The sequence below is a fragment of the Urtica dioica genome, chromosome 10 (genome assembly GCF_054948205.1).
Source record: "Urtica dioica subsp. dioica isolate 48M chromosome 10, U.dioica_male_clone48M_v1_H2, whole genome shotgun sequence".
In the NCBI taxonomy this organism is placed as follows: Eukaryota; Viridiplantae; Streptophyta; class Magnoliopsida; order Rosales; family Urticaceae; genus Urtica; species Urtica dioica.
The window spans coordinates 16,624,065-16,632,550 of NC_142765.1; the positions used below are offsets into that span (position 1 = coordinate 16,624,065).

Genomic DNA, 8,486 nt, shown 5'->3' on the forward strand with positions numbered 1-8,486 from the left:
ACCTATGATAGCTGAGGAGAAACAGGAGAGCAAGAACCCAGCTCAGCAAGTTAATGCAAGCAAGGCGCCCGAGATAAAAGAGGAGGCACGTAGAGTGGTAGATGCAGAAAGTGAAGTAAGTGCAAGAGAATTGGAAAACCAAATACTTAAAAAGGTGGATGAAGAGCAGGAGAAAGAAAGGGATAGCGAAAGAGAAGCGAAACTAAATAAACAGAAATCAGTTCAGCAACTTAATCCGAGCCAGACTACTGAGATGGGAGAGAAGAAGTGCGAAGAGGTAGACACTGAAACGGAAAATGTTGAAAGTGAACTGGAATTTAAAAGGCTTAGAAAGGTGGAGGAAGAGAGGGAGATGGAGAGGGAGATTGAGAGGGATTCGGAAACTGAAGGGAAGCCGAAGAACAAGAAAGTTCCACAAGTTAACAAGAGCCAGGTTAATGAGATGAAAGAGAAGACATGTGAAGAGGTAGATGCTGAAAGGATAAAGGAGAAAGAGGACAGGAAAATAACAAGCTTAGAAAGGTTGAGGAAGATGAGGAGAAGAGGGATAGGGAAAATGAAGGGAAGCCAAAGAATCAAAAATCAGTTCAACAATTGAACGGAGCCAGGTTAATGAGATGAAACAAGAGACGTGTGAAGTGGTAGGCTCTGAAAGAGAAAAAAAAAAAAAAAAAAAAAAAGAGGATTGGAAAACCAAGGGCTTAGAAAGGTGGATGAATAAAGGGAGATGGAAGGGAAGACAAAGAATCAGAACTCAGTTCAAGAAGTAAATGTGAGCCAGGTTTATGAGATGAAACATAAGAAGTGTAAAGAGGTAGATCGTGAAAAAGAAAAAAGAGAGCGAGAATTGGAAATTCAAAGGCTTCGACAGTGGAGGAAGAACAGGACATGGAGAGGGAAAGGGAAGTGAATCCAAAAAGCCAAAAATCAAAGAAAGTTAGCCAGATAATCGAGATAACAAAGGTGTTTGATGAGGTAGGCACCGAAGAGGAAAAGAGAGAGAGTGAACTAGAAAAACAAAGACTTAGAAAGGTGGAGGAAGAGCGTGTGAGGGAGAGGTACACGGAAAGGGAAATATAAGTGAAACCAAAGAACTAGAAATCGACCGAACAAGTTAAAGTAAGCCAATCTACTGAGAGAAAGGAGAAGATATCTGGAGAACTAGAAAGTGGAAGAATTCAGAGAGAACGAGAGCTGGATAGTGAAAGACTCATATCCGCAGAGGAAGAAAGGAAGAGGGAAGAGAAACAAAAGAATCAGAAGTCAGCCCAGCAGGTCAATACGAGCAAGACTATGGACAGGAAAGAGAAGACTTCCGGAGAGGTTGAAAATGAAAGGATGAGAAGGGAGAGAGAAACGGAAAATGAAAGACTCGGAAGGATAGTGGAAGAGAGAGAGGGAGCGGAAAAGAGAAAAGTATAGGATGGTCGTGATTCTGGCAACCCTCAAAGCCCGCGAACGAGCATCTGGAGAATCCCGTGAGAGGGCAGAGAGGATTGATGTAGAGAGCAACGACTGAAGCTCGGCAGAGAGTGATGACAGTGGCTCGTGAGAGACTAGAGAAGGCATGCGCAAAGGAAAGAGAAAAGTCATTAGCAGGGAAGACAAGTATGGAGGCTAGGCTCAAAGCTGAGCGTGTTGCAGTAGAGCGAGCAACTGCGGAGGCTCGAGAATGCGCCGCTGAAAGGGCAGAGTTGGAGGCAAAGGACCGAGTTCAAAGATCCGTTTTCGATAAGTTCTGGGCTCCCGTGAGAAACAATGGAATGAGACACATCTCCTCATCCTCTGTGAGTAATTTTTTGTCTGTTGGGTTTATTCTTTCTTATGATCAACGTCACAACTTTTGAATCTGTATTTCTAACATGGGTACTCGCACGATCTACAATATTTGCAAAACCAGAACTCCAAGGTTCCTAAATATCAGTATTCCTCTATATTTAGTGGTATGTTGATCGCCTTTTGGTTTTTCTTCTCACATTTCAAGTCTTTCATTTTCCAAACTCTTCCGTTCTTTAAACAATTTATTCTGGTTTTTATCATCAGATGGGAACAATGAAGGGGAAGCTGACTCAGCTCAGAGATGCAAAGCTATATTCGAGAGACGTCGTAGAACATCATAGCGTGCAGTATGTTATTTAAAGGTACGTGTCACGTGTGTGACTGACTTCACATGTTTGTATGGTGTTTTCCTCGTGATTTATGGCGCTATGTATGGGTAGTAAGACTAGCAAACGCAGTCAAATCCATTTGTTCATGGTCACATCATTGTCTGAACTTTGCTTGGTCTTTTTTTTTCAGGAAGCCTAGAGCAAATTCAATTCGGAAGAGCAGTAACTAAGGTCTGTATATGTAATTTTATAAAAGCTGTAAGTAGATAATTATCAAAGTCTCGTTTGCACCAGGTAATTGTTTTTACTAGTTCAAGTAGATTACAAATGTAAACTTAAAATCTAAGCTTAGAGAGAATAGTTCTACAACCAATCTAAGTGAATGAAATATGTTTGACCCTTTTTTCCGTTCCAGAAACTCGAAGATGCGACCACATAATGAAAATGTTAGAAAGATAACAAGATTTTGATGTTTACCCGGCAGTAAAGTCAGCCATGTTATGTTTACCCGGCGGTAAAGCCTCGATTTTTAATTAAAAAAATAATTTTAAATTACATCGTGTAGATTGTATTTTTTGGTATTATATTTTTAATGTATTTCAAAATTATAGTATAATTGTAAATACCGATCAAAAAGTAATATAATTAATGTTAATATCAATGAAAAGTATGAAAGTAGTTAATGATGCATGATTATATGATCACGAAAGTCAAAAATATCATTTTTTTTCTCTTTAGAAAGATAATTCAATATTGCTATCGATTTTTACCAATCCAAATTTACCAATATACTGAATATCTGAGGGTATATCAATTTTTATATAAAATAATACATATGAAACAGCATGAAATTTATAATATGTTGAAGAAAGTCCAAATTCCAAGTCAAATCTTATCATATTGTCATACAATATTCAAACTACAATAACCAAGTATAAATTCATAATATCAAAGAAGTTCTCGTATGTTTTTCGTAAACAACTTATTCATCAGTTATACATTCAGTAGCAATGTTAATAGGGTACGGTGCTGATTAAAATTCATTATGCAATTTATATTATATAAATATCTAGTAGTGTCTGGTGTTGATCAAAATTCCTCTCTACTACTTTCTATCTACGTTTATAAATTAGTATTACTTTGCACCACCTGAAGTTTGAAACACTACCACGTAAAATAAAATGCCCAAACTCGAGGGTGAAGAAAGAAAACACTAGCATCGTTTGGCATAGCTTTGTTTTAAAAAAAAAGTTTTTAGGCTTTTTTTAAACTGACAAGTGTTTGGTAAACTGTTTATAAAATAGGCATTGCTGGTAACAAAAGCTGATTTAGCGTTTGGTAAAATAAATATATTACAGTAAAAAGACTAAAATAGACATGTTGTTAAAAATTAAATAATAATTATTAATATACTTATTGATATGCATATATATGAATTATAACTATAAACTAGATAAATATGGACAGCAAAAATTTATTTTATTTTTAATATAAAATTATTTTAATTATTGACAAAAATTTAAACTACAAATTTATCGTTTCTACTAAACTTGCAGCAATCTCGTCTCTTAACTTGTTCATACAACTCGAAGAAGTCTAACATTCTTCATCTTGATCTTCAGTTGTGTCGCTTTCATCCCCTTCGCCATCGCCCTCTATCTCATCGAATATTTCAAAATCCATCTCTTGTCTTGCATGCATAGTTATGCAGTGCCATAGTTGTGATAACTATTTTTACTTATTTTTTAATGGATAACTCGGCATGACATTCAGGATTCTCCATCTTTTTTTCCACACTCCAAAGCTCCGCTCGATGACGCTTCACAGAGAAGAATGCGCGCGATTGAAGATTTCTTTGCTTGTAGTAGGTTGAGTTCGCCTCGCACGAAAATGTTCTAGATGGTATGTTTGACCTTTATACGGACCAAGATATCCAGGCAAACTAGGATATCCAGCGTCTACCAGATAATACTTTCATGTGACCGATCAAGTGGAATAAAATGATTTAGTTTAAACTGTATATGTCACGACCCGCGAGCGATAGCTCGCCCACGAACCGCGACTGATCAACTCAAATCTGTACTTAACTCATAATATAAACACATAAATTAAACATAATATTTCATAAGATTATATAATAAAATAGTTTGCGAAAATTCGGGGAAATTTTTCGCTTTTATAACTTAGAGTCTTATAGCGACTCATATACAAATATGTTCCGGAACGTTTTATCATAAGATACTAACCCCCGATTAAGAAACCCCATAGCCCATAGGTCAAGGCAATACGCGCTCGGTCTCGGTCTTCAATCTCGTTTCCCGCTTACGAGCTTTTCCCTTATCTACATTACCAAGGGACATAAAACTATGAGTCGAATGACTCAGTAAGTGGGAGTCTATCTATAAAGTAAAACAACTAATGCCATGTGACGTGCAAACAAATACACAAGAATGCAAAATGATTGCTAGATGCAGCTAGATTATATGACTAGAGCATGACTGACGCGTGACGTCACACTCTATCTACACACTGGCCGTCCCGCAAGGTTATACACTCCTCACTGCTATAACCTCCGGTCCGACTAGAGACCAGCTTCAGACTTCGAGCAGCAGTCGTCAGCTGATCTAAGTTTTAACATCTGTCTGGGATCCACTAGTGGTACTTTCTTCATCATGACGTCAGCGCCACTGGTCTCTGGCATAATGAGCTCGCGAATCGCGACCTTCACCCACTACGCCCCGGGGCGCTCAAGGCAGCCTCCGGTGAGTCTTCCAGCTAACAATGAGCTCGCGATGCGCGACCTTCACCCATTGTTTCGAGTACTCGGCGCACGGACCGGCATGGCCCGCCAAGCACAAGTCAGGGACTTGTGAGTACCACCGACACGAGTTTTAATGTTTGGGTACGCTGCAGCTAGCAGCGTACACGTTAAACTTATATACAGAAGAGCGTAACGGGATAAACCCCGAAAGAAATTATTGTTTCCCTTTGAAGCTCGTTAAGTGTTTTAAGTTGAAAGCTCGAAATGCGACTTCCGAACTCTCTACTCTCGATTGAATTTGAGAGTCTATCGCTCTTCCGTCCTCTCGATTCTAACTTACTTCCTAGAGTTAGAAGAGAAGTCTAACTATGCACAAAGCAAACGTGTCTGGTTCAAGTTAGCGTTTGAACCTACCGGGCGTACCCGAACTAAGTTTTCAAGCAAGAGTGGCCGAAGCCTTAACTTTCGAGTTTATTCATTTTAGGCTTTTACCTACTCTTGTTTACTAGCAAGCAAATGCACAAACAAACAGGGTTATACCCTTGGTAAGTAGTTGACTTATGTCTCCTCACTTACCCGGAAAAGATCGTCTGGAAATTTGTTGACTTCAGGAGTTTCCTTGCTTCTCACGTTTTACGAGACTCTACACGTCCTGAAGCGTTAACACGTCCTGAAGCGTCGAGAAACTAAAACCCAAAGTTGAAAACTCATTAGTCAATGATCCGAAAGGTGATGACAAGCTTAAGATTCGTTATCGGGATTCACTGCGAGTCGGTTCAGGGGTTCGAGAATTTAATTCACTTATTTCTCGGCTTTTCGGAATTTAAACTTATTCAAGACTCGTGCGAGTTCGTACCAGAGAACGAGTACGAAATAAAATCCAAATCATTATTTTGACGAGTCTTAAATAATTAAATAATCCGAAACCATACAACCGAGAATTCTAAATGAATTAACCAACAATTAAATTCTCGAACATCTCTTAATTAAATAATTAACAATTCTTGAATACAATCTCAAATTACTAAAGATAACTCGAGTCTAACGCTATAAAGCGATAAACGACTCACGAGTGAGATCGAGCTTTACAAATCCTTTTTCTGAATTGTCAACTTTCAGGGCTTCAACGCGTTCAGTTCCGCCGGCTCTTCCTCGATTCTATCTGATCCGTGACTGAGCTGTGAAATTCAGAAAACGAACATCGAATAAATTTATAACATCCAACTCCCGACTCGAAACTTAGAACCCGAAAACGAGCAACTAGCACGAATCTCAACTTGTCACAAAATCCACGGCCCGACCGTTCGGCTCGTACTATTCAGACAGCGACTGCAAAATGAATCACAACTTTAGCTACACAAACTCAAATCAAACGATTCCAATTCCATGAGAAAGACAACTTCCGTAGCTTTCTAAAAACATATTATAAGACCAATTTCAAGAATCATAGCTATCTGAAAAACTATCTGAAATTTCCGGTCGCTGTTCTGGAAATTCACATTTCACAGCTTTGAATACCAGATTTCAAAAATTCATAACTCTTTCAATACTCCACGGATTATCACGTTCTTGGTCATTTTAGAAAACCCATAACGTCTACTTTCATGGAAAAAATACTAACAAAAATAATATCAAAGTATATCGGACTGTCCACGTCCGTTTACTCTCAGATTTCGTCCAAAATCAAACCACACAAGAAAACGAGTTCAAACCTTCAATTCAACACTCAAGAAACACCCTTGGACATAAAATGAGAGGTTCAAACCGAGTTCAACACCAAATCCCCAATTCCAAAATTCGAAACCCTAGCCCAGATTCAAGATTGGGGGAAACCGAAACCTCACCTCAATTCGTGAAATCTCTTCTCTTTGGTGTTCTCTGCCTCGTTTCCCGGCGTCGCCTCTCGGTCCGGCGCCCTCGGCGTGCTCGCGGCGGCGCTCGCTCTCTCTCGGCCGTGCGCGGGTGGCGCTAAGGCTCAGTGGCTGTCGGCCGAGCCTCCTCACCTTCAGTCGCTCGGTCTCCTTCTCTCCTTCTTCTCCGGCGAGTTTCTCTGCTCCGGCGTCCTCGGCTTGCTCGCGGCGGCGTTGGTTCCTTCTCGACCGCGTGCGGGTGGCGCTCGAGCTTGGTGGCTGTCGGCCGAGCGTCCCCTTCGCGAGCTCACCCTCGTCTCGCTCTCTCGCTCTCTTCCTCTCTCTCACTCTCTCGGCTCTCTCTCTCTTTCTCCCGTGCTCTCTTCTTCTTTCTCTTTTCTTTTCCTTTCTTTTTTTTCGCTCTTCTTCCTGAGCGTTTCTTTTCTTGCTCACTCTTTATATATTTGGCCAAGATAGGTGATGGCATTGTGAATGGGACCCACATAAAGGATAACGTCCATATCCTTTTCCTGGTTGCATTTTATCTTGTTCGGCAAAGTGATATACCTCACTTAAGGAATATTGCCCTCATTAATGACGTGGAGAGGATAGGAACAAGTGTGAGAAATTTCCAAAATTCTCACTTGGCCTTCTTTTCCCACTTTTATATCAAATGAGTCCCTTAAAAATTGTTACAACCACGTCCTTTCATATAATTATTTAATTAAATCCATAACCGAATGGATTATAATTATATGATTCGAACCGATAATTTTCTCGTTCGTTCTCGATTAATTTAAATATATTCAAGGTTTCTCGGAAATAATTCTCGTCCTTGAGAATTTATTTCTTAAATTAAATTCCGACATATATCCTCGGAAAATAATTTATTATTCGAGGCGAACTCGATAAATCCTTTATTTATTCCGAGATTTTCCATTACCTTAAAATAATTTAAATTAACTCGATAAACTTATACGTCCATCATTCACTCATTAATTTAATTGTAACAAACGGAAGCTCGTTTATTCAACGTAAATTACAAATGGCGAGATCCAAAAGTTATCCTTTACAATCCCTACCCCCTTAAAAGAGTTTCGTCCTCGAAACTTAAAACAGAGCAGGGTACTTGTTTTGCATCTCACACTCGAGCTCCCAGGTAGCTTTTTCTACAACATGCCTCTTCCACAAAACCCTTACCAAAGGGATGGTTTTCTTCCTTAAAACTTTATCCTTGCGATCAAGAATCGCAACGGCTGGCTCTTCATATCTGACTTCAGGAGAGATCTCAACCTCTTGCTCTTGCAGAACATGCGAAGGGTAAGACACGCACTTCCGTAACATGAACATGTGGAACACATCGTGCAGGTTTGACATAGACGGCGGTAACGCCAAGCGATAAGCTGTCTGGCTTACATGCTCAAGGATCTCAAAAGGTCCAATATACCTTGGACTGAGTTTTCCCTTTCTTTCCAAACCTCATAACTCCTCGCATAGGTGAGATCTTCAGAAAAACTTTATTTCCTGTTTCAAACTCTAGAGGCCTCATATGTCTGTCAGCGTAGTTTTTTCTGACGACTTTGGGACGTTTTCAATCGAGCTTGGATTTTCTTAACTGCTTCTGTGGTCTGCTCTAGTATTTCAGGTCCAACAAACTTGCTCTCACCAGTTTCATCCCAATGAACTGAAGAGAGACACTTCCGCCCATAAAGAGCTTCATACGGCGCCATGTCAATCGACGCCTGATAGCTATTGTTGTACGAGAAC

At 39.8% G+C, this 8,486-nt stretch overlaps 1 long non-coding RNA gene across 2 annotated transcripts; it reads right to left on the minus strand.

Annotated features, from left to right (window-relative positions):
• Nucleotides 1-4,206: 4,206 nt before the first annotated feature.
• LOC149383580 (uncharacterized) lies at nucleotides 4,207-8,005 on the minus strand. 2 transcript variants are annotated; one of them, XR_016301788.1, is made up of 4 exons: nucleotides 6,714-7,821; nucleotides 5,940-6,198; nucleotides 5,446-5,555; nucleotides 4,207-4,449 (listed from the first exon to the last, which is right to left on the minus strand). It is a non-coding gene; the product is annotated as an uncharacterized LOC149383580 (long non-coding RNA). The 2 variants fall into 2 exon arrangements; XR_016301787.1 differs by having other exon boundaries at nucleotides 5,446-6,198; nucleotides 6,714-8,005.
• Nucleotides 8,006-8,486: the final 481 nt, after the last annotated feature.